The sequence below is a fragment of the Camelus bactrianus genome, chromosome 17, assembly GCF_048773025.1.
Source record: "Camelus bactrianus isolate YW-2024 breed Bactrian camel chromosome 17, ASM4877302v1, whole genome shotgun sequence".
NCBI classification, from domain to species: Eukaryota; Metazoa; Chordata; class Mammalia; order Artiodactyla; family Camelidae; genus Camelus; species Camelus bactrianus.
Window position 1 is genome coordinate 24,571,356 of NC_133555.1, and position 26,266 is coordinate 24,597,621.

The 26,266-nt window shown below is 41.7% G+C and overlaps 1 protein-coding gene and 1 pseudogene across 5 annotated transcripts in view; one reads left to right on the forward strand and one right to left on the reverse strand.

Annotated features, from left to right (window-relative positions):
* Positions 1-26,266, reverse strand: part of PTPRG (protein tyrosine phosphatase receptor type G) — a 673,139-nt gene that overhangs the window by 461,267 nt on the left and 185,606 nt on the right. The window lies entirely within an intron of this gene.
* Positions 17,316-19,762, forward strand: LOC105079545 (tubulin alpha-1A chain-like; annotated as a pseudogene).

Here is a 26,266-nt window from a genome sequence, read left to right on the forward strand (position 1 = left end):
TGCTTATAAGCTTGATGAACTTCAAAATGAACTTGCACCCCCAAGCCAGGGTCTCCCCAAGTGTTAATCCCTTCTTATTCATCTTTGACAAACCACTAAAGTTCCCCTTTTCCCCCGACCAAGGGTAGAATGCCCTCTCTCCCCGGTGATTTACAAGTAGTCTCAGAAATTAGAAAGTGATGTACGGCTCATGCAATTCATTTTAATAGGAATTTGAATGGCTTCTCTTTCTTTTTCAAAACACAATATCCTGAATTGTCCTCTCCAAGCATGTGATAAATACCTTGGGTGTAGAAAATGAACAATTTTTAAATGCAAGATAAAAGTCATGATTTTGCATTCCAGGTTTATGAAGGGCCTGCTCTCTAAAGTGGTAAAAGCTGTGGTCCCGCTGTGTTTCCACCTGCAAAACTCCTATTAAATCTAATAGAACTTAGAGGGGTACACAAGCCACTGAGTATGAAACCTAATTTCCATCTCGGTTCATTTGATTTCCTAAAATTACATCAACAGCAAAATCAGATAGAAGGTGGACGCTGGTTTTATGAGGCTTCTAATAGGTGAAACTCTATTTTAGTATTTAAAGAATAATTACCACTCTGGTGATTTAGCCAGGGCCTATCGGAAGCTGTTTGTCACCTCCTTTTCCTTTGTTAGGTCACCAATGTCACCAGCACAACCCACTAGCTTTTCTATCATATTTTTAAGATCATTTAAGAAGGAAAAAAAATTAAATTCATTAAGAGGCACCGTAAATCCAGCACAAAAATCACAAGAATTTCCACGACTCAGAAATCAAAGGGACTTAATCATTAAATTCAATTTTCCACTTGTTGCATCTAAAATGAGTCACAGAGCAGACAAGGCATATGTATGTAGAACGTGGATGAGGAAGATGGTGAAATAAAGTCTTTAACCCATCCACTGCAAAGACCCTCTGAATTATTCTGGGGAGAGATCGCCTACATGCACTTGTGCTGACAGATGTACACGTTCACTAACTTTAGAAATCCAACTTTGTTTCTCGCCAACACCATTATTCCCACAAAGTCCATTCTAAGATTATCCAATCAAGTATGCTTGCTATAATTGGATTCTCCCTCTCTCTCTTTCTCTCCCTCCCTCCCTCCATTCGGCAAGACCAAAATGATAATGCTGAAGTATCGTTTCAGTTATCCCTGTCTCATGAGACCAGGATAAAAATGGTACGCAAGCTCTACTAGAGACCTCAGCACACAACTTTGTACTTAGTACACCTGGTATCTGTCCATTCCAAACAAAAAACCTCCAAAGGCATATCCTAGACCCTTAACAATCACTCCACCAAACTGTGTCACCATGTACCAAAATCTGCAAAAAGGTCTGTACTTTCTTCTTAAACGGCAGAGAGAGAATATGACCAACAGCTTAATAGAAAACACAGTCCACAATGTAAAAACAAAAGGTCATGTCATACTTTGAAAAGCGTACCATTTGTAAATTCATTTCCCCGCTTTTCACTATCCAACACCTACCTTTCATGAGAAATCACATTAAAATGAAAAATAGGAGTGTTCCTCCGGAAAGGATGACTAAAGAGCACTGCTTCACTTTCCTCCCACCACGAAGTAAATACACCACGAGGTTCAATCGCAGTTTGTACCTCCCAGGGGGCTGGCCCATCCGGGGACTGAATCTGTGACACCCTTTAACGGAGACATCATGACCTTCTTCTGAGCTCTGTTAATTACCCTAACCCAGAAAACAGCCCTCAGAGGGTGACTCGTACTGTGGAGCTACTTTGGGGTTTTTTGTTTCCTTTTTCCAAGAAAAATAGACCTGGAATTTTCTTTAAGAGGCAATTTACTATAAATATGGTTGGTGGCTTTTCACTTGTTGGCTTTTCTTTTTTTTTTTTTTTTTTTTTTTTTAAGAAAAAGAGAAACACAGGCCATAGCTTGCTCCTAGAAAGCATCCCCTTAGCAGGGCTTCTCAAACTCAGCACCATGGACGATGTGAGCGAGCTAAGTCCTTGTTGTGAGAGGCTGTTCTGCGCATTGCGGGACGGTCAGCAGCATCCCTGACCTCTACCCGTTAGATGTTGGTTATCTCCAGCCCTGTTCTAACAACCAAGAACGTCTCCAGACATTGCCAAATGTCATCCTGGAGAGAAAACTGTCTCCCAATGAGAATCACTGCTTTTGAGCAACTAGAGATAATTCCTTCTAAAATCACTAAGACCAGCCCTGGCGTTGCTAAGAAGGAGTATTTGCAGGTCCATCCAGTCTCCGTGGATTTCTAGTGCCCAGGTCCCCATCACCAGTGAAGCTCGGAGTCAAAATCACCAGCAAATGTATCAATGCTCCTTTCTTTATCCCAAAGGACCTGTCAAACCCTTCATAATGTGCTAACATAAAATTAACACCCCAAAGTGAAAAATGTCTGTGTCCGCAAAGCAGGGAGGAGAGGTAACCTTTATACACCAGGAAAGGGGAAAACTCTACGCTTCAAAAGTGCTGTTTTGGCAAATGCCTGATGCTATGAGACCTATTTTTAAGACTTGGGGAGAGGGAGGCCACAAAGAAACAGAAAAGTCAAAGTACATTTATAACATCTTTTCATCTTTTTGATGTATCAATGAATTTTTTTTTTTTAAGAGAGACAGAAAAAAATAAAGTCAGTAACTCCTGCAGTAAAAATAAAGAATGAGCAGACAGGAAGTAGAGCTAACCATCAGCACTTTCAAACTACCTTTAAACAAAATGACACTGATGAGACAGATTTATTTCAACCCCTTGGCAGAAGAGGTTGCTGGATACAGTCAGGTACCATTGGGATGAAAAAGGTTGCAGTAGCCTTTGGGAGATACAAGAGCAAACCAAGTCTGGCTAAAACCTGAGATTACCCTTCTTGTCCAAGAAACTGGGTTATTCAGGGTTATCACAGAGCTCACAGCCCAGTGAAGAGGATGCTTAATCTAGTTCTAACCATGAACCCCGGACTGCCCCACAAAGTTAGCATTCTTCTAACAAGGAAGGTAGCCTAGGCAGTAAGTTTTTATGTATCAAACCTCAAGTAACAGTGGCAACCTCAGATTAACCCAAAAACACTTTTAATAGTGAGCTGGCCAAGAATAATTAACACTACCCCCTTCTCTTGCGTGGGAAGTGCTAGAAGACCAGTATCTAGGACAGCAGGTTGATGTTACTTACAGAAAGCTCACGGGAATTTAAGTGACCAAATGCTTTTCCCCAGGGGCCTTAGAAACTGCTATTTTTCTTCAAACCTGCATTCCAGTCTTTCTCCACGAATGAACGTGGTTTTGTCTGCACTATGCATTTTCCAGAATCTCCCACTGAACCGTAAATCAACTCCAAGGGAAAGGTAGTGATTAACACCACAAATGGATCTGGCCATGGTAGATTTTTCATACCGGACAGCTATGTCCTAGAGGAGGTACCAAAGACAGTGGTGTTACTACTTTTAACTTCCCAAATGCCTGGTGATTATTCTAACAGATCCAGAGGATCCGGGACAAACATATTTTTAAACCTCTTGAGGAAAAAATGATTTGCGAGCACCAAGAAGCTAGTCCCTGGCAACGTGTCACTGCATGAGAGAACCTAGCCGACCACCAGACGTTCACATCACAACGCTGTTCTTGTAAAAGAGCGACATTCAGGAAGCAGTGAGGAAAATCCTCTCGGGTGGGGAAAAAAGTCTCATCACGTGTGCAAATAAATATGAACATAAGCTGAAAAGGTACTGTGAGTTGCAGTAGGCTCGGAAAAAGGTTTCAGGGTAATCTTCTAGAAATACCTTGTCCAATATGGTGGCTACTACCCACATGTGGCCAATGAGGCACTTGACATGTGGCTTATTTGGATTTGAGATGTCATTATGGTGTATAATACGCCCTGGATTTCAAAGACTAGCAGGAAAAAGAGAACGTCACACATCTCACTGATAATTTTTTTATCGACTGCATGCTGAAATGGTAGTATTTTGGAGATACTGGGTTGAATAAAACATACTACTGAATTTAATTTCAGCTGTTTTTTTTTTCAACCTTTTTTATGCAGCCACCAGAAAAAATTTAAATTACATGTTTGACTCACATTTATGGTTTACGTGCTATTTCTAGCAGCACTGTTCTAGAACAGGGGTCAGCAAACTTTCTGTAAGGGCCTGACAGTAAGTATTTTGGGCTCTGTCTCTGGTGCTACAGCAGCATGACAATATGTAAACAAGTAGATGCGCCTGTGTTCCAACAACATTTCGTTTCCACAACAGGTAGATGAATTTGGCCTGTGAGCCCTAGTTTGTCTTCCTTTCAGGGTCTACATCATTAACACTTCCCTTTAAAGAGGAAGATGAACAGGGAGCCATGATACGAATTTAGCCTGCAGGTATGTTTTTGTATCCAGCAAGGGTTTTGAGCAAATCAGAACCTGAATACCTTTAGCCTGCACCTGGCTGTTTCGGGTCCCTCAGTGCCCCCATCTCTTGCCAAGTCTACCTGGCCTTCATCATGCCGTGACCGTGTGCATTTAGCATTCCTGCTGTAAAACTGGTGTCATGTGAAGCAGCACTCCAGGGAGTCACACAATCTTGGAATCAGATTGTGGGAGTTTCTATCAAGGGGTAAGTTAGTGGATTCATATAATTTTACTGTTCAAACCAAATCGATTCTGAGAATGAAAGGAGGCATAATTAATAATTAAACCTGGATAACAGGCTTCCACCAGAATGTATAGTTATCCTACTGATAAAGGAAGCTACGTCTATGATGAAAATATGGTCAACCTTTTCCAAAATGCAGACATCGACAAGGAAGAGAACTGCTGGGGCCACTTCCACTATGGCACAGTGTACCACTGTTAAACAAACCCCGCCTGACATACCTACCAGGGCAGGCCTCCCTCAGTATCTGCAGGATGAACACTGTGGTGGGCTTCAACTTCTCTTTGGTCAACTACCCAAGATCTATTTCCACATCTCTGGGTGACCGTCCTGGATCTGGTCTGGCTTGGTCACACCCCCGCATCCAAATCATGACCTAATGATTTTTTAAAAGTTCCACCCAAGCTGCGTAAGGAGTACATGAGAGGTTATGACACGACTCTCTCTGCTTCTAGGTGTTACTGGCAATTTTCATAGTTTAAAAAATATTTTTAAAGGTTACAGCCGACCTTCTGGGTTGCAGCATGGACTTCAGTTAGCTGACAATGACCAGCCATTGTGGACAGCAACAAAGCCACTGTGATGGAGAGCCAGCATTAGGATAATGTTGATACTGTGAGTAGCAGGACCCAGGGACAGAAATAAACAGCATCCCCACCACCATCTTGAGCTGCTGGAAGCAACCAAAACCAAGGACCAAGTTTATTCTTTCCCAGTATGGTTGAAATCGACTTGGGTTGAGTTTCTGTTGCTCACGCCTGCCATGGGTGATTCCTGTAACTAATGCCATCCCCTTCCTCACCCACTTCACCCTCCTCCTCTTTCCCAGGGGTCTGTACCTGGAGGGTATGTGGGGGTGTATACACACACACACACACACACACACACACACACACACACACACACGCACGCACACACACACACGCACCCATATACCCTCCAGGTACAGACCACTAGGGAGTATCCTGAAAAACACATGCGCTTCTGAAGCAAAATTAAGCAGCCCGCAGCCATTCCCCACCTCCCAAGCACTTCCCTGAGCTGCCAGTGCATCTGTTGGTAGAAGCAGCTGGCTACACACTTTTTGCTTCACCAGGAAGTCACTTCCCAGAGGGATGCTAAAACCGGCAGTGCTGGGTCAGGGGCTCAACCCGAGGAGCCCTCAAAACAAAGCTCTTAACAAATTCCAGCTTCCTTCCAACCTCTCTCCTTCCATAACAGAACCGCACAGAGTTGTGTCCACGCCACAGCTCACTCTCCTCTCCCCACTCCTATCCCTCAGGGAAACTTCACGTTCTTCATTCAGCTTGAAACACCCATCCTGAAAGATGGGAGGAAAAGAGATGGCAATCTCACAGGGACCGTTTAGGCTTTGGAGGAAAAAACCACTTTTTTTCAAGAACAAGCCACTTCTAGAGCAGCAAAGACACAGACACGCACCCCTGAGAATCTCTACAGCTACTCCCTTTCTCATGAAAACTCCACCCTCTACCAGGGAGGATGCAGGAGATTTTTTTAAACCACAGTTTCTTGTTTGAGTGTTCTTATTTTTGAAATCGGGGCTGCAGCAGCCTACCACCTGTCTTCATCTCACCTGGAAAACCTACCACCTTCTACAAAACCAGCTCTGTGAGAAAACGCATCCAATCAACTTACAAGCACACCCACAGAAACTAGTCTGTGTACATGACCACAATATTTATTAAGCAATAGATATGAAGAACTTGCCAGGTCCTGGGCTCAGCATTGCACCATAGATTATTTCATTTAATGTCCACTATACTCTCATCATTAGCCTCCTGTTACACAGCTAGGAAGGAGTAGAGTTGGGATTTATACCCAGGCTGGTCTGGCCTCATTGTCTTCATTCTTAAATGTGATAGGATGTCACCACCCAAATTAAGAAAGAATCTGTCTCTTCTGTACAATACTGCAATGATGGACATTGTCATTAGACATGGAAAGAATCCGTAGAAAGAACAACGTCAAGAGCAAACCCTAAGGTAAACCATGGACTTTGGGTAACAATGGTGTGTAAATACAGGCCCACTGAGTGTAACAAGTAGACGGCTCTGGTGGGGGATACTGATAATGGAGGTGGCTTGGCAGGTGTTGCGGGGTGAGGTACATGGGAAATCTCTGTGCATGCCACTTAATGTTGCTGTGATCCTAAAACTAGCTCTAAAAAATAAAATCTACTAAAAAAAAATAACAAATATTCCATCTCTCAAATGAAGAATTCAATTCCTAATTAATAAATACACTTACTGGTCGGGGTGGGGGGGTAACGCTCAAGAGGGTAGACCAGAACTCCCTGCTCCTTAAGAGTAACAACTGAATCCTTTCCCAAGAGCATAGTGCAGTGAGGCTGAGGGTGGGGCTGGGGTTCATTTACAGCAAAGAAACCTAACAAACACTGCCAGGTGATCAAGATCATTATCCACAGTCATACACCATGCTGAGGGCAAGTACCTTTGATACAATGTTGTGAAGATGGTTCTTGACTTCTGTTATCTTCCACCCAAAACCTGCAACCCCCATCCCGTCACGACAAAGACGTCAGACAGACCCAAATCTAAGGACATTCTAGGAAGTACTTGCCAAGTACTCCTCAAAACTGTCAAGATCATCAAAAACAAGGCAAGTCTGAGAACCTGTCACTGCCCAGAGGACGCTAAAGGGATGTGACAACTAAATGTAACATGGCACCCTGGACGGCATCCTAGAACAGGAAAGGACGTTACATAAATAGTGAGGAAGTCCAAGTAAGCAGGGAGTTTTAATAACAATGGATCAACTCTGGCTCGTTGGTTATGACCCACGTACCCAACAAATACAAACAGGTCACGAACAGTGAAAACTGGATATGGGGTCTATGAGATCCCTCTGTGGGTTCTTCTCAATTTTTCCATAAATCTAAAACTATTTTAAAACAAAATGTTTATATTCATGTATTCACAAAAAAATGTTCATGTCCCTCGTCATTGGAGGGGAAAGTATAAAAGATCAAGGAACCCTCCGAGGTTCCAGTGTCAGCACTGATGGGAACGGAGCTCAGGGACAGAGGGAGCCAGACTACGCAGCTCTGCCTTATCAACGGGCACCCAAAGATGCCCCAGGCTTCCAGTTTCCTCCACTGACTGCTTTGTTCTCTGGTTGCTGCTCAGGTTATTCAATTCACTAGTCAAGTCCTGGTACCCGACTCTTGAGTTTTCATACTATTTCTGAGCCAACAATTAGCTGAAAACTTTTACAAATGAAAACAAGTAGACAGCCTTCGTTAAGGGCCCCCTCCAACACAAAGCTAAAACGGAAAAGATCAAAACACTTTAAAGCAACAACACTTTGAGCGCCTTAGGAAAGTGGCAGAGAATAGGTTTTTTAAAAATGCAAACTGACTGAAAAATTTTTATTCCCATTCGGGTGAGGTTCTGTACACAAGCCTCAGAGGCAGGTCAGGAAGTCGCAAGTGATTTCAACCAGCGTTACACGAATAAAGTGATTTCATGCCTGACGTGATTTTCAACATCTAATGAACCCTTTGTAACTACCAAAAGAATTAACTAGCTGTCACTGACTGGCACTTACGGTATTCTGGTGGGAATGTGCATGGGGGAGAAGGGAGTCTAAAATGTTGCATTAGAATTTACATTTCTGGGTGCGCCAATTACTTTCCACAAACATCTGAAGTGCTTCCTTCCCCTATCACAGCCAGTGAACGCTTAGAAGACCTGTCCTATGCTGGGCAGGGTTAGTCTTTGTGGAAAAAGTTTATTCCTAGAAGAAATAATTCATGAAGACTTTATGTGTTAAAAATGTAGACAAATATTTTAAAAAGGAAGAAAAAAAGTACATGACCATAATGTTCCACCAGAATTACTGTATGCTTGGGGTCAGCAGACAGTCTCAAAATCCCTGACTTTTTTATATTATGGTAGGAAGGTCCCATTTTCCCTTTTCCTTTTTTTTTTTCTTTCCTTTCTCCTCTCTCTCTCCTTCCTTCTATCCCCTACTCCCGACTCATCCTCTTTCTTTTTGACGTTAAAAAGTAGAGCAGAAGATTCGGGAACCCAGGAGTGGAAACACAGGGCACTCTTAAGGGCCCTTCTCCACGCCAGGCTCACAGCAGTCAGCGCAGAACAATTCTGACATCTGCCTACAGACCCAGCAGCTTGGCTTCACAGCTCTGAACTTAAGAGTGTCGATGAACCACTGGCAATTGACAGCACTAGAGGGGGAACCTCTTTTCCAACCGAAAAACCAAAGCTTTGATTGACAAAGGGCAGAAGGCGGTGAACTGGCTCCTCGTTAATGGTGACACCAGAAACAATAAAGCCTACCAGTTCAGGCCTGTGCTTCCCCTCCCACAGGACAGAGTCGTTTTTTCTCATAGTCATGTTCCTACCAAGACTCTCCTCTCCTTTGTTACTGAGAACAAAGATAAGGAAACAAACATTTATAGACCCAAAACCGATACCCCTCCTGTAACTACAGGGGAACCACACACACACAGGGGTCCCCTGGTGTGGTCAATACGCATGAAGGCTCAACACCCATGCTACCCTGTGACTCTTGCCAAATGTTCCTCCCCAAGCCGGAGGCCACATCGGCATTCATCCTTTCTAAGCAACTACATGGCTTCATTTGCCCCAAGGAGCCAAGTTCTGCCCAGTGAGGTTCTTGTGCGGGCAGCTATCAGCTCGCCTGCTGCTGGATTTAATGACTCCTCTTTGATAACCCCAAGAGTCAGAGCCATTATTAATTACAGTCCTCTTTTGTTCTGAGTCCTGTAAAAGGAAAATGTATCAATAATCTTTGCTCCGGGACAGGTTCCTACAATATTCTTTTCTATTTCTGCAGCTAAGACTAAGGAGCCACAGGTACTCAGGAAACCTAACGCCAGTTACCTGAGTGTGGACCATCAGATTAATAACTCCGACCATCGGTCTCCCAGGTCTTCAGTCTCTTTCATCTTGCTCAGTGGTTAACATTTGGGAAACGCTCCCTTGTCTCCCAGAGACATTATTTGCAGTTACAAGCTAGAAGGATGTCCCACCTGGTCATCAAATTTAATGCGATTATTAAAGGGAATTTGCTAGTATTAATGCCCACTTTCAACTTGAGGGACCGAGCTACAAATTTCTCCTCATTTTGGCTGGTGGGGAACAGGCCAAGGACGAAATCTGAATAAAGTTAAGGAGAAACCTGCTGCTGTTCAATTATTTAATACATCACGTACGACAGAGGTTGTGATGCATTATCTACCCAAAGTTATGACGACACTCAAAGCCATTATGAACTGTTACTGTCCGGGGGCCTCTTCATCATAGGGGTTGGGGGCGAGAGACACAGTGTACATGAAGTTCTACAGCACAACACTAACCAAAGTCCTTAAGAATAATGATAACGGGTGGTATTTACTGAGCACTTACCAGCCAGGCATCTGTACTTTGTCGTTTAACCTCTCAACACGCTGAAGGTAGATACTGTTCCCATCTACTCTCTACAGATGAAAACACTAAGATTTAGTGACTCCAAGTCCTCCTCACCTTCACAGCCTGTGCTCTGAAGGCCTGGAGCACAAACAAGTGTGCTTTGAGGCAATGGACTCAGACCACAGAGGCTGCAGTCCCAGCTCCACGCCTTATTAGTTGCATGACCTAGGAAAGCCAGCTTACCGTTCTCAGCCTCAGCTCCCTCATCTCGAAAATGGTGCCATCATAGGGACCAAGTAACACACGGAGTTGGCTGAAGAATTAAATGAGTCACTGGGCCCGGTGTCAGACATGCTAGGCATGCAGTGAATGCTGGTCACTGATGCTACTCAAGCTGTTACTACTACCAAGAGTGATGTCCCATCCCTGCTGATTTTACAACATCAGTGATTCACTATCTGTTTATTTTAGCCATTTGTATTATGACCAAATAAGTCAAAATAGCATCACTAATACATGAACCAGAAATGATGGAGCATAAAACACACCCAATTCCTTTCTCATTCCCACAGGGCAGCCTGAGTCCATCACCAGGAAAGGTCCCACTGTTGCAAACCAATTCAGAGAATAAATAGGCCAGTGTTTAGATATGTTCTAGGCACAACAAAAATCTTCATTATTACCTGATGAATTTAGCTCATTTTTCAGAATACACAACCTGTAGATTGTGGTTAAAATGCATAAGAGGAACTCTCCGTGTTTTAGAGACGTTTGCATATTTAACTAGCAGGCAGCAATCTGCTCTGGTATAAGCAAAGCATGCTATCACTGACGTCTTACATTTCAACTTTCTTTACACCCAAACAACAAAATATTTAAACAGTTAACATCTGCTCAAAGACCCAAGAGATGAAAGACTTCGGAAGGCATAGGCAGTGTGTTGACTATGGAAAAAGTCAAGTTACACAGGGGCCAGATTTTTGAAAGCCTGACCTATTGTGTCAGAGAAGGAGAGCCAAATTCCAGAAAATGTATGGAGGGAAAAACGGAAACCGTAAACAATCTGAGAAAACTGAAAAAAACAGATGGCAATATAAAAATAAAGACAAGGAGAATTTTAAAAATAATAGTAAATCTAATATAACCATCCTTAAAAAAAAAAAAAGACACCCCAGAGACAAGTCCATAATAACTCATTATAATAATTTTATTGATTTTTTAAAAAAATTAAATGGGGGTAGGGGTAGAAAATAGGAGAGAGTTGTAAAACTAAAAACAAAAAACAAAAAACCCCAGGATCTAGATAAAAGCATTTATCCAAAATCATCATCTGTGCTCACAGAGCCATGAGGCTCTTGAGCAAACTGAACACAGAAGTGAGCCTCCAGCACTAAGCAGATACACCAAAACTGCGCCGTTATCTGCCTTGGGGGATGTCGCCTCCTCCGTCGCAATCAGTTTACGCCAACAAGGTATCTGGTGGAAACAACTTCAACATGCCACAGAGAAACATCAGTTTTGCTCTAACTGAATAATCAAAAAGATGTCTATTTCTGTATGGCAGGGAGAAACAGAAAGCAAATGATTCACAGTTTCTTTTTTACAGCCTAGCCAAACGCGTTCTTAATTTTGATCCTTTTAGCTAAAAGGAAACTGGTAGGGGGTGGGGGCTGGCTGCCACAGAGAAGACAAGCAGACAGCACCCAAAGAGCTGAATCTGGACTCCTGTCGATGTGCAGGTTAGGGCCCTGAGCTGGTAACCCTAGTTGCTGGGCTTCTAATAGTAACTCGCTGTTGATTTTAAATCAGTGACTTTTTGTGCCCCTCCCCCTAGTGTATCACTTGGGTAGTTTCTGATTGAAAGGGATATAAATCTAAGTGGATAAAGAGAAGAAAAAAGGAATTAACTGACTTATATAAGTGGAAAGTGTAAGGCTTGGGGCTTCCAGTGCAGCTGGTTCCACAGCCGGCATGGGTATCATCAGGGCTCTAACTCTCTTTCTGATTTTGAGGGCAGGAAGTTAACCCTCACAAAGGGAAAACCGCAGCACACTCTCCTTTGGATGGGAAACACAAACACATGCAAAAAAAGAGAAATTCTCTTTTATTAAGGGATCCATCTAGCAAACTAAAGGAAGACACTCATTAGTCTTGCTTGGAACAGACGAGTCTTAAAAACAACACTGGGCTAGGTAAGCGGCCCACGCCTATTCCGAGCACTATGACAGACAGCCCTGCTTGAACTGTGTGGAGTGGGGGTGGAGAGAGCGCCCAGGGAAAGGACGGGCTGGCCCGAGGGGCACAACTCTTGACATGCCTTCGGTACTCGCGACCACTCAACCTCAGAAACCCTTCCTCAACTAGTTTTATTTCACATGCCACCCTCAAAGCATCTCTGTCAACTTTCTCTTTAATGAATGAATGGTAAGCTGTGGGCTAGGAAAAGAGAGAGAGAGAAAAATGTTCCATGGAAAAAAGAATTAAAGGATATGTAAAAAGCACACCTGAGATTTGAACCTAAATCCCTGAATTCATTGGTGGGAAGGGCCAAAGGCAGAGAGAAAGGTGCCAACATGAGGCCACTAAGGGGATGAAGTAAAGGCATAAAGTCTTGTGTGTTTAGGAGGGGGCGGGGGGGTTCCCATCCACGTGCTGGCCAGGGACCCTCTGGTAACACCGCACCGACTGTAAGGTGACACATCCTCTCACCCTGGCCCTCCAAAACTCTGTCCTCTGAGGTCACAGCAACTCAAGCGGAAAGATGAGCTCCAGTCACTGAGGCATTCCAGCCTCTAAAACTCATACTCCTGCTTATTATTCATAAAGGTGCATTAAATATGTACTTTTCTGCCTTCCTCCTCTCTTCACACTCTGCAAATCATTAACAAAATCCAAAAAGTGGGATGAGATTAAAATAAGTTCATTCATAAATAATACCTCTGAACACAAGAGAGCACCTTAAACAAGGCCCCAACGATCATAAAGACTTGCTGTCTGTAGACTAATCACTGAATAAGGATTACAAATACACTCATTACAAATACAGCGGTTCCGAGCCCTCAAAACGGTTACAAATACCTGCCCAAGTCCTGCCTCAAGCAGATTATCTATGTAATAGGATCATTTTTAGTTCCTCAAGTTACTTGATGATGTTGAATCAAAGGCCGGAACAACATGTCTCGAGGAACTCATCTTTACAATAGAAAATAATTTCCCAGCCTCTGTGGGAGCAAGCCTGAATTCAAATCTAAGAAACATGACGTTCTAAGTATCCTAGGGAAAGGCTGACTTTATTGTCCTGCCCCCTGAAAAATGCTGGTTTCCGGCTCCTCAAAGCCACCCCCAAAGCTTCAGCTCTAATAGCTCAGGATTAATTATACATAAATACATGCAGAGAAGAAAAGTAAAAAATAATAAAAACCACATCATACTTCTTTCCCCTGTTCCATGAATAATTTAACAACATGGCAAAACTGACTGGATTGTTGTCGTCTTAAATTGATGACCCATGTCTCATCTTAACACAATAAGAGGAAAAAAGAGATGTTGATTTATAATTCATTTCAACCAAACATTCCTTAAGAAATATACAAGAGATCAAAAGATCAGAGTTTACATATACTTTATCTTATTGATATACAAAGACTTATCAACAAATCAATCGTTGTACTTACTTATGGCAAAGATGAACCACTTAGTCAGACAGGCTTTCCCAGACAAAATAATTAAATTTCATTGTAAATAACTAAATTTCAGGGGGAAAATAAAATCACCAAAAGAAAAAAAAAATCAAAGAAGCCAAAGAATTTTAGACATGGAAAGGATTCTGAGACTGAGAAGTTGTCTTGGTGAAGCTGTGAAACCAAAGGCAAAGTAAATAGCTACAATGGTTCTGTTCCTTCCATAAGTCCTTCGCCACGTGGAGGCAAAGTATATATTCATAACCTTAGAAGAATATTTTATCCATATTTTACCCATGAAGGTCAGTACCACCTCAGCAGCAATTCTGTTCCCCATGATAGTTCTTACGCTAACTCTGAAAACTGAAATAAACTCAATATTGATGTTTCCAGTAAAACAGCATCTGGTCTGAATTTTGCCATCAAGTTCAATTTTAATCCAAACCACTGGACTAAAACACTTCTCATTCAACTCCAAGTTCATGATAAATAGGGTCTTAGAATAGCTGTGAAGACAAGATAGCTCTCACATGTACCCTATGCTTGTGACAAAAAGAATGCAGGGAGAAAGCCAGCAACCCTAATGGCCCACCACCCAGCAGTCCATCCCTCGACTTCAGTGGATAAAGACTTTCTCAATCAACAGAAAAACAACCAGTCCGCAGGCTTCCCACAGTGCAGGTGAGAGATGGGAAGAGAGCAGCCAGCCCCAGTCCCCCACTGCCCAAGACAGACCCAGCCAAGTGATCACACTAGTCTGCCCCACTGAGCTCAGTGCAGCCTGTAAACTCTTGAAACTCAGGTGGACACCACCCACTGGAGTGAATACAGCAAATAACCCTTGGCCACGGTGACCCTGATGCTAACAGGCAAGAGCTGCTCAAAGTGAAGTCCTAAATAGCTTGATGAACAGGATGGCATATGCCAGTTGTGGGCACTCACTCCTTGCATAAATTCACTCCTCCAGATTAGAGGACTACACTGTGAGTGTCATCTGTACCTCAGCTCATTTAAAATAGAAGCCTAAAATAAAAACCTACTCATTTGAAACAAAGTTTGTCCAAAGGAATATGTCATCACTATCTGTGAATAAACCTTCATTACCATAATCTAAACACTTGTTTTGTAAACTCTCTGCCCTTTTCAAATAAAATGTTTATTTCATAAACACGGTGATTTTTCAGACACATTGGGTCCTGAAAAGAACAAAAGGCATCTATATAAAGGATTGACCAAAGCACTGAGAGGTCACCCAAGAAGACATACAGCATTATTTTTTTGTTCTCCTCATAAATCCTGTAGCATTTTATGCACAACTATTGTAGCAATGACAACAGTATATTTAAAGTTACTCATTTATATGTGTTGGTCTCCCCAACTAGTATGAAGTTTTATAAAGCCACAGAATATTTCTTAATCATCTTTGTATTGGAAGACACCAGACAGACAAGGGCTCGATACACATGCCCACTGAAACTGAATACAGAAGGAATGTGACGGACACAGCATCTAAACCTGACAGATAAGGAAGATGTGTGCATAAGGACAAAGAAGAACGGTTATCAGTGATTAAGCCCCAGAGTGAGCATCTGTCGCCCAAGGTGTGGAATGAGTCTTGACAGCAAGGTTTCATTTAGAAAAGGAGTTAGCAAACAATGGCCCATGGGCCAAGTCCAGACCTCTGCCTGTTTATCTAAATAAAGTTTTATTGAAACACAGCCCTGATCACTCACTGAGGTACTGTCTACAGCTGCTTTCATGTGGCAGAGCTGAGTAGCTGCAACAGAGACTAGATACCCTACAAAGCCGAAAGTGCTTATTAAGTAGCTCTTTACAGCAGAAGTCTCTGGCCCTCAGTCTAGAACAACCGAGTTAGAACCTGAAATGACGAAGAGACTTATTTTTATTCTCAACAACCTCACACTGGTTGCTGAATTTACCATGTAGCATTTCCTTCCATTTATGAAGATAAGCAAAACCACAGTACTAACAGCAGTGCTTGAGAACTTACCATCACCAGAAATCACTCACGAGACAGTCACCGCAGGTATCTCAGAGTGTCATGCGCACTCATGATCACGTCGACGTTACCATAGTCGTTAGACCTGCTACGAGATCTTGTTATGTAATGTTAAAAAATGGTCATGTATCATCAAATCTTAAGTTACAATACTTTGGTAACTATTTCAATACAACTAGTGCCCTCTATTATCCCAGGTACTCTGATTTCTGCAGTTAAAAATATTGATGAATCAAGTAGTCCTAGGCATGGAACGTGAGTTTCTGCCTTGATGCTTAAGACAGCCCTGTTCAAAAACACCCTGATGCTGAAAATAACAGTCTAAATCATGGGAACAAATCGCTAGTGAAATGGGAAAGGGAAACTTGGCCAACAAGCTAATTATGAGGACACAGGAAGTTAACAGCAGGAGCCTCTGAAACTAGGAGCTCCTATCTTTGGATATTTTGACTCTTGCTACAGAGCCTTTATTTTTCTCAGACAGACCCACATGTTGGTAGTCTCCCCTACAACAAGCACCATTTTCAAGAAACAAGTAAAACAGTGCAGACAGTGGCCTTGGGGAATAAATGGACTAATTTCAAGACTTGAACAGGACTCCACTGGGTAACGAGGGATGTTAATACAGCCATCATGGGCACGAATGCCCGCCTAAAAAGGGAATTCTCGTCACAAGTGCAAATAGCTTTACAGCCCATCAAGTCAATAAATCGGCCTTTTAAAGAAGTTTCTAAGAACAAATTGACATTAACAACTCCATAGGAGCCATTGTGATATAATTGTGTCCATCACACCAAAATTAAAGGCTTCTAATAAGGAATGAGCATTAAGGCCCAGAACAGGCAAAGGGAGACATTTACAGTCCATGGGGTTAGTGATCAAGCATTTATGAGTTCCCCAGAATGGCCTAATAAAGCAGATCTCAGTGGTTCGGTTACTGTCTGCACTATCCTGTGTTACACAGGGACCTTTTACTTCACAGATCACTGAAAATGGAAACAGTAATGATACCACTCAGAATCTTCACAGTTTCAAAAGCCTATGAGATAACCCATCCACCGAAACTAAACACGGGAAGTTTTTTTCAAATTTAGACAATGTGATTCTATCAGAGTTGCCTCATGTCTGCTCAGGAAAAAGGCAGAAAAGGGAGTCACAGCATGAACTAAATATCCCTTATAGGGAGTTTTTCTTGTGGCTGGAATCTTTCCAAAGTCATTTTCCTTAACTTTAATCATCAAGAGGAAATATGAGGAGAAATGTAAATATAATATAAACATGAGAACAAACTAACCGTTATCGTGGGGGCGGGGGAGAGGGAAGGGAGGGGTGAAGAGATAGGGGTAGAGGATTAAGAGGTACAAACTACTATGTATAAAATAAATCAGATACAAGAATATACTGTACAGCACAGGAAATATAGCCAACATTTTATAATAATATTAGAAGGAACATAATCTATAAAAATATTGGAGCACCTGAAACTAACACTGTCAGTCAACTAGAAGAAGGAAATATAAATGATCATCCAAAAAAAAAAAAAAAAAAAAACCCACTACAAATTATTCATCACTGTGATTCCTTTAACAACCACCTTCCTGGAGGTGAAAGGGTACAAAATGGACTGATCTCAAAGTTCAACCCCACAAGCAATTTGTTTCCTAGATTAAAAAACTTTCTTTTTTCTTTCCACACAAACAATCCAGTTCCTGTGGAAAAAAAATTAAAAATCCCTTAAGCCTACCTTATAAAGCACTTTTGAAGAAGTGCATTAGGTTATCTACTGTTTCCCTTTGGGGATGTAGGTTAAAAACTGAAACTGCACTTGGCTTTAGAAACATCGGCAGTGACAGGTTCTCTTACATCGACCGCTTAAGAGTCACGCTGTAAGAAGCAACAACCTCTCCTCCTCCTCTCCGCCATCTCCTCGGCAGCCGCAAAACAGCAACTATGTGTGAGTGCATCTCCATCCACGTTGGCCAGGCTGGTGTCCAGATCGGCAATGCCTGCTGGGAGCTCTACTGCCTGGAACATGGCGTCCAGCCCGATGGCCAGATGCCAAGTGACAAGACCACTGGGGGAGGAGACGACTCCTTCAACACCTTCTTCAGTGAGACAGGCGCTGGCAAGCATGTGCCCAGGGCAGTGTTCGTAAACCTGGAACCTACAGTCATTGATGAAGTTCACACTGGCACCTACTGCCAGCTCTTCCACCCTGAGCAGCTCATCACAGGCAAAGAAGATGCTGCCAATAACTATGCCCACGGTCACTACACCATTGGCAAGGAGATCATTGACCTCGTCTTGGACCGAATTCGGAAACTGGCTGACCAGTGCACAGGTCTTCAGGGCTTCTTGGTTTTCCACAGCTTTGGTGGGAGAACTGGTTCTGGGTTTACCTCCCTGCTGATGGAACGTCTGTCTCTCTGTCGATTATGGCAAGAAGTCTAAGCTGGAGTCCTCCATTTTACCCAGCCCCCCAGGTTTCCACAGCTGTAGTTGAGCCCTACAACTCCATCCTCACCACCCACACCACCCTGGAGCACTCTGTGCCTTCATGGTAGACAACGAGGCCATCTATGACATCTGTTGTAGAAACCTCGATATTGAGCACCCAACCTACACAAACCTGAATAGGTTGATAGGTCAAATTGTGTCCTCCATCACTGCTTCCCTGAGGTTTGATGGAGCCCTGAATGTCGACTTGACAGAATTCCAAACCAACCTGGTACCCTATCCTCGCATCCACTTCCCTCTGGCCACATATGCCCTGTCGTCTCTGCTGAGAAAGCCTACCATGAACAGCTTTCTGTAGCAGAGATCACCAACGCTTGCTTTGAGCCAGCCAACCAGATGGTGAAATGTGACCCTCGCCATGGTAAATACATGGCTTGCTGCCTGTTGTACCGTGGTGATGTGGTCCCCAAAGATGTCAATGCTGCCACTGCCACCATCAAGACCAAGCGTACTATCCAGTTTGTGGACTGGTGCCCCACTGGCTTCAAAGTTGGCATTAATCACCAGCCTCCCACGGTGGTACCTGGTGGAGACCTGGCCAAAGTACAGCGAGCTGTGTGCATGCTGAGCAACACCACAGCCATTGCTGAGGCCTGGGCTCGCCTGGACCACAAGTTTGACCTGATGTATGCCAAGCGTGCCTTTGTTCACTGGCATGTGGGTGAGGGCATGGAGGAAGGAGAGTTTTCTGAGGCCCGTGAGGACATGGCTGCCCTTGAGAAGGATTATGAGGAGGTTGGTGTAGATTCTGTTGAAGGAGAGGGAGAGGAAGAAGGAGAGGAATACTAAAGTTAAAATGTCACAAAGGTGCTGCTTTTACAGGGAAGCTTATTCTGTTTTAAACATTGAAAAGTTGTGGTCTGATCAGTTAATTTGTATGTAGCAGTGTACTCATATACAATTACTGACCTATGCTTTAAAACAACACTTTGTTACAGGCCCAAGCTATTCATTTCTCTGATGGATTTAAATAAAGTATTCCCTGTCTTAAATGAAAAAAAGAAAGAAAGAAAGAAAGAAACATCGGCAGTGAGATGTGGAAGATGATGGTGGTAACTCAGAAAGGAGTCTGCGTCATCTGTTTTTCCCCTTTCACTTCAGGAGCGACAGTATGTGCAGCTTCTATTCCCACTGGGACATTTCAGAAACAGCCTGCTCATTTTCCTCAGATTTAGCATATTCTAAATCTACATGATCTAATCAGACAGTCATTACTTTAAAATATATGAATTCCAAAACTTGAAAGGCATATGTCAGTCCTGATGCTTAAAAAAAAATCATTAAATATAAAAGCAGAAGGACTACAAAAGTACAAGATCACCTTACCTCCAATAATTTAACTCATCCCAATTCCTGACACTATCAGTGATACATACCCATCTTTGGGGTGGACTTCTTTCCTTTTTTCCCCCCAGATCTTCCTTAACTTGACTCTCCAACTACCCCTGAATTCCTACAACGATTATGCAAACAACATAGTTATTTTATAATTTTTATTAAAGCTCTCCGAAGATGAACAGAACCCTATCTAGTGATTGACTGATAACAAAATACTTCGTTAAGTCTTGGCTATCGAGACAACCCAAGGCCAAGTCCTGTACAAAGAACTAAGTTTGCCTGTATCTTGTGCCTTCCTGGTCATGAGGTGGGCGAGCCTCAGCTATAATCTGTGTTCTTTTCTCACGTTAAAAGCTAGGAACAATCAAGGAGGAAGAAAAAGAACAAAACGAAATTTTTAGAAGCTAAAATAAAGTACTGATTGCCCGAGGCAAATCTTCTGCTTTTAATTTCTGAGCAACCACGGATGACAGGAACATCCACCACCACCTACTCCACCTCCCTCAGATAACAGGGGAAATGTGTTTTCTTAAATTCCACCGTGAATGGGAAGAAGCGGCCAGAGGCACATATGATTGGGGGAAACCTACGTATGATGTTCATTTAAGGCGGCATTTATTTATAAATCTAATGAGTGGTTGTCACTTTCAGTTTAGAGAGGGGCTACAGGAAAAGGGGGGATGAGAAGCCAGAACGAGGGGGAAGGAGTGGGTCCTTACAGGCCAGGGAAGTACAGAAATCAAAGGAAGAGAAAGGAGATAGGTCTCAGCCTCCTTCACGCACGTGTGCGCATGCATAAAATAGGCAGTTACCTAAGATATTACCATGACCCTACACACACGTTCAACCCTTTTAATGTGACTTCTAATGAATTCTCAATCCCCGCCTATGTATATGTGGATATAAAGATGCTGTATTCTAAGATCTGTCAGTATGACTGCCAGCATGCTTTCAATTTGATGGGTCATGTTTTCTATTTCCCACTTTATCTTCTCCCTGAGGGACATCTGTTTTTCAAGTGGGCATTATCAACTGAAGCCAGGTCTACTACAAAATAGAGCAAGACCGACACAAATTATAAAACTAATTTAACACCCAAAAATCTGCTTTTACCAGAAATACACAGCTAATGAAGATTTAAGGATTTGGGAAGGACTTTAATTAGCTTGAATTATCTGGATAATTACATTGATTTTTGGTCAAGTAAATTCATTCTTAATTGGTAAAACTAATTATATAAATATATCTCTCTTGTACAATTTTCTAGATTATTCAATCCAAAGGGTTTTTTGTTTAATTTTCCTAGGTAAGTGCTAAATTCTACACTTCATTTTACATTTGTTTAAACAAACCCCTGGTGTGGACATGACCTAAAAAAGGGCACATATATCTCCTGAATTGTCCTCCCTCTAATTACATCATTCTGAAAACCAAACACAGCAGAGGTTAATGTGCAGAACCTATATTTAATTCACAAACGTGGCTTGGAAAAATGGTTTGCAGTTGCCTGTTAGAAGCACAGCCATGAAAATTTCCGTCGCATTTCTGCATGTAATTAGCCTCTTTTTTTTCCCCTCAGCTATTTATAAATGCATAAATATACCTGTGCTCTACGTAACGATGACAGACAGTGACAACATATTGATATACGGTGCCACTTCGTAGTTGGAAATGAATATTTCATTAGCTGAGTTACCACTGCTGGGTTACGACCTTCAACGCTCTAATTTTAAATTCATCCATTTTCAGACTATTAAGCTGTTCTTGAGCACACCACAGAAATTACAGATGTAGAGGTAAATTTTCAAGATAATTTCTAATTCCAAAAAAGGTCAAGGATATGCATACTAAATTCTTGAAAAGAATTGTATCTCATAATGAGAGCGAATGGGTCATTCTGGTTGTTAATGATATTTGCTTCTACGAGTAAAAATGGGGGAGGGGGGGCAGAAGAAATAGATTATGATCACTGAATGGAATTATCAGGCTTCTAATTTCCCAGCACTGTGAGCAAGAAACTTAAAAATGATTAACTATGAAGATCAAGTAACTTAGATGTCACATTCTAAGTCAGCCTCAACTTCCCCATTCATAGTACCTTTTCCAGGAATAAACTCTATGATCCCTTGCGCGCGCGCTCGCTCGCTCCCTCTCTCTCTCTCTCTCACACACACACACACACACACACACACATATCTGAGGTTAAAAATGTCTTTGCAGAATCAAAAACATTTACATATTATGGAACATATTTACAAAACCATTAGTTGAAGGACAGTGACATCTTGCCCAATTAAACACCACCACCACCCCAATCAGCACATAGCTTTGCTGGTCAGGTCAGCTGCTCAGAAAAGGATGACAGACTTCTTTGAGTGACGGTCCACTGGCACCATTTAAGGCTCCTCTTTAGAACGTTCCAGTTTGTGGCTCACCCAGCACTTAAATTTCACTGTGCACTTTTCGCCATCCCTAGCCTTCCCTTTTCGGATTCCTTTCCCCTTATCAGCTCCTCAAAAATCAGTACTTCTCAGGGCGGTGTTGCTCCACAAATTCTCCTTGAATCATTTCAGCTAATTCCAAATTCTCATCCCACCCCAATGCTCAGGCTCAAGTAGACAATGGTCCACAGGACTTTTCCAACAGCACATTTTGCTAGCATCTCAAACTAACTCAGTCAGTCCCCTGCACAGATCCAGCACATGGCTCTCCATTTCAAATTTCAAAACATGGCACAAAGGCTCTCAACAACGAGGCCCTAGGTTGGAAATCTAAACTCACCTACCTCCACTGCCTGCCCTCCAATTCGTTTCAAAGGTCGAGACCTACCTGTGTCTTCCTAGCATGAGTGAGGCCAGCTCTGGTCTCCACATCGTGCTCACACTTTGTCCACTGCCTCAAATATGCTGCCACCAGCTCCTATCCCACCCTCAACAATCTCATTCTCTGCCTCCCACCCACACACCATCTAACTTTGCTCAGCCAGGTGGCCTCTACTTATTCTTGATGACTCAGCACAAGAATCACCTTCTCCCCAGAAATCTTCCCTATTCACTAGACCACCCCTTAGGATAAATTATAGCTCAGTCCCAAAATGCACATACACTTCCTTTTTACAGCAATTATCACATGGTAGTATTATGTGAATTGTCCTCTGTGCCTCTCCCTAACTACAGTGAACACCCATTAAATGCCTTAGTACCCAGGACAATGCTCAGCACAAAGTGGATAATCAACTCATACATACTTTAGAAAGTGAATTAAAATGAAATAAACAATCACAACCATCAAATTGTTACCTTGGAAGAAAGAGTAGATCCTGGATATAATCTTCAGCTGAAGTATCACTTGGGCAAAGAAGAGCTCTGTGAAGACCCAGGCCAACTAGGTTACATATTCCTGTTATTTTTCTTTTTGTATATGTATATTTTTTATTGAAGTATAGTCAGTTTACAATGTTGTGTCAATTTCTAGTGTACAGCATAATGCTTCAATCATACATGAACTTATATTCGTTTTCATATTCTTCTTCACCATAAGTTACTATAAGATATTGAATATAGTTCCCTATGCAATACAGTATGAACTTGTTTATCTACTTTATATACATTAGTTAGTATATGGAAATCTCAAACTTCCAATTTATCCTTTCCTACCCTATTCCCCGCCAGGAACAATAAGCTTGTTTTCTTTGTCTGTGAGCCTGTTTCTGTTTTATAAATACTTAGTCTTTTTTTTTTTTAAGATTCCACATATGAGTGATGTCATAATGCATTTTTCTTTCTCTTTCTGGCTTACTTCACTTAGAATGACATTCCGCAGGTCCATCCACGTTGCTGCAAATGGCATTATTTTATTCTTAGTTTGGCCGAGTAGTATTCCATTCTATAAATATACCACAACTTCTTTATCCAGTCATTTGTTGATGGACATTTAGGTTGTTTCCGTGTCTTGGCTATTGTAAATAGTGCTGCTATGAACTTTGAGGTGCATGTATCTTTTCAAATTAAGGTTCCCTCTGGATATATGCCCAGGAGTGGGATTGCTAGGTCATATGGTAAGTCTATTTTCAGTTTTTTGAGGAATCTCTATACTGTTTTCCTTAATGGATGCACCAAACTACATTCTCACCAGCAGGGTAGGAGGGTTCCCTTTTCTCCACAACCTCTCCAGCATTTATCGTTCATGGACTTTTGAATGATGGCCATTCTGACTGATGTGAGGTGATACCTCATGGTAGTTTTGATTTGCATTTCTCTGATAATTAGCAATATTGAGCAAATTTTCCTGTGCCTATTGGCCATTTGTATATCTTCTTTGGAGAATTGCTTGTTTGGGTCTTCTGTCCATTTTTGGATTGGGTTTTTTTTTTTTTAATTAATAAGCTGTATGAACTGTTTATATATTCTGGAAATTAAGCTCTTGTCAGTCTTGTCTTTTGCAAATACTTTCTCCCATTCTGTAGGTTGTTGTTCAGTTTTATTTATGGTTCCCTTTGCTATGCAAAAGCTTGTAAGTTTAATTAGGCCCCATTTGTTTATTTTTGCTTTTATTTCTATTGCCTGGGTAGACTGCCCTAGGAGAACATTGCTAAGATTTATGTCAGAGAATGTTTTGCCTGTGTTTTCTTCTAAGAGGTTTATAGTGACTTGTCTTACGTTGGCCCTTGCCTCTCTAGACCACTCTGCCTTGATTAACACCACACTGATGTCTCCTTTCCTTAAAACTTCACAGCTTCTGGCTCACCCATACTCTTGTTTAGCTCCACCCCAAACTCATTCTTTAAATCAACATCTGATGAAATTATTCCTCTCATGTCTGTTTTTCATGCCACCTAAGTGTGAAGGTAGGGTTCACCAGCCTGGCTGATGGTTCACACTAAACTTACTGACTCATTTAATACATGACTCAACTGATCAATAAAGCACTGTCATCATCTATTACTGAATTAGCACTGATGGGTTTGTCAAATTAGCCCAGTGATGGTTTGGAAAATAAACGACATCTGACACTGAAGAGATACTAAATAAGACAGGTACCTTTGCCTCACGGAAAACAAGTCTTAGTGAAACTCAAAGGAAGAGGGAAGCAGGAAGTACCTTGCTCCTTGCTTTACAAGTCTTAAAGTCAAATTGGAACTGGTGTTTCCCTACATTACAGGGAGCCTACACAAAATATTTACCTATGGAGTATTTTTGCTCACAATGGGAATTATAGCCATTCAATAAGGTACCACTGGTCATCTCATGATGAACAGAAGCTCTGACTTAGATTTAAATCACATTTGTTAAGAAACATGGGAAGAATTACTAGTTATTTAATAAATTCAGTTAATTTAACTGACATTTCTCATAACAATTCAGGTAAAAACTACCTGTTTGCCTACATTGAACTGAATCTTGTTATCATGCTGATAAAAAGCCTACCATCCTCATGGACAAAATTTTCTTCACTGGAGGGATCAGAACGTGGGACGGGATGACATGTTCTACACAACACAGTATTCCTTATTAGTCTCCAAAAAATATAATAGATTTGAAACTGTGATCATTCAAAAGGACACAACTAGTAATTCTTCCCATGTTTCTCAACTTTTTGGCAGATACTCTGAAGTCAGCTGAAATTAGCTAACATAACTAAATGGACCCAAGTCAGACACTCCAACAGCTAAGTAATTACAAAACTTCCTCCCCATTCCCTGTAGAGGCACGTTCTGGGAGAGCTCTGAGCTAATCGATGTTTTTGTTAACAAAATCCCATTAACTGGTAATAGCACACCATCAAGGAGACCATCCTCTAAAACAAAGAGGATGGACACAGACACACATTCCTAATTTCATAGATATTTCATCTTCATATTTAAAGCTAATTGGCAGGAGTGCCTAAGAATTAAGTTTTTCAAATAGTTAATGAACTGAAAACAAATTCTTAGATCATGGATGCAAATTCAACTGGCTCCCGGGACAAGGCAAGTAATATAAATGATAAAAGTGCAAGAAATTATTGAGCATCAGGGTAGAACTAGAACGGAGCACTGTTGTCATGCAGGAATGAGGGCTCAGTGTGGCCAGAATGTCTCACTTTATAGTTCTATTTAGAATCAGTGCACTGTGATTTTTCATAAAGTAACATATTAATAGTGGCTTTTTAAATTAAAATCCTTAGGTCTTAAACATTGGAAAGTAATTCAAGGACATACAAAAAAGCCAAAATTTTTGTAGACCAAATGCAGCCCAAATCAGAAACAAATCTAATTTGCCTCTGATTTGGTCTCATGCAAGAAACTCATGACAATTTCATTAAACATTCCCTAATTTTCACTGAGGGCCCAAGGGTCTGCCTGACCCCCACTCAATATTCTGATATTTTCCAGCTTCATTAAAAAACAAAAGAAAACAAAAAAAAAGTTCTTCCTGTAAAACAACAAAACAAAATCTGATTGTCATTTCCTAGAGCTGCTTATTTAAATGACTATTTTCAAATGAATTCTCATGATTATACTTTATTTAACAACCGGGGCTTTGTCTTACTCAGAGAAATCTAACTTAGGTTTCATATGTGACTTCTTTGTCTGGTTATGAAGCCTTGCGGCCATTCATTTGCTGTGTCAACCC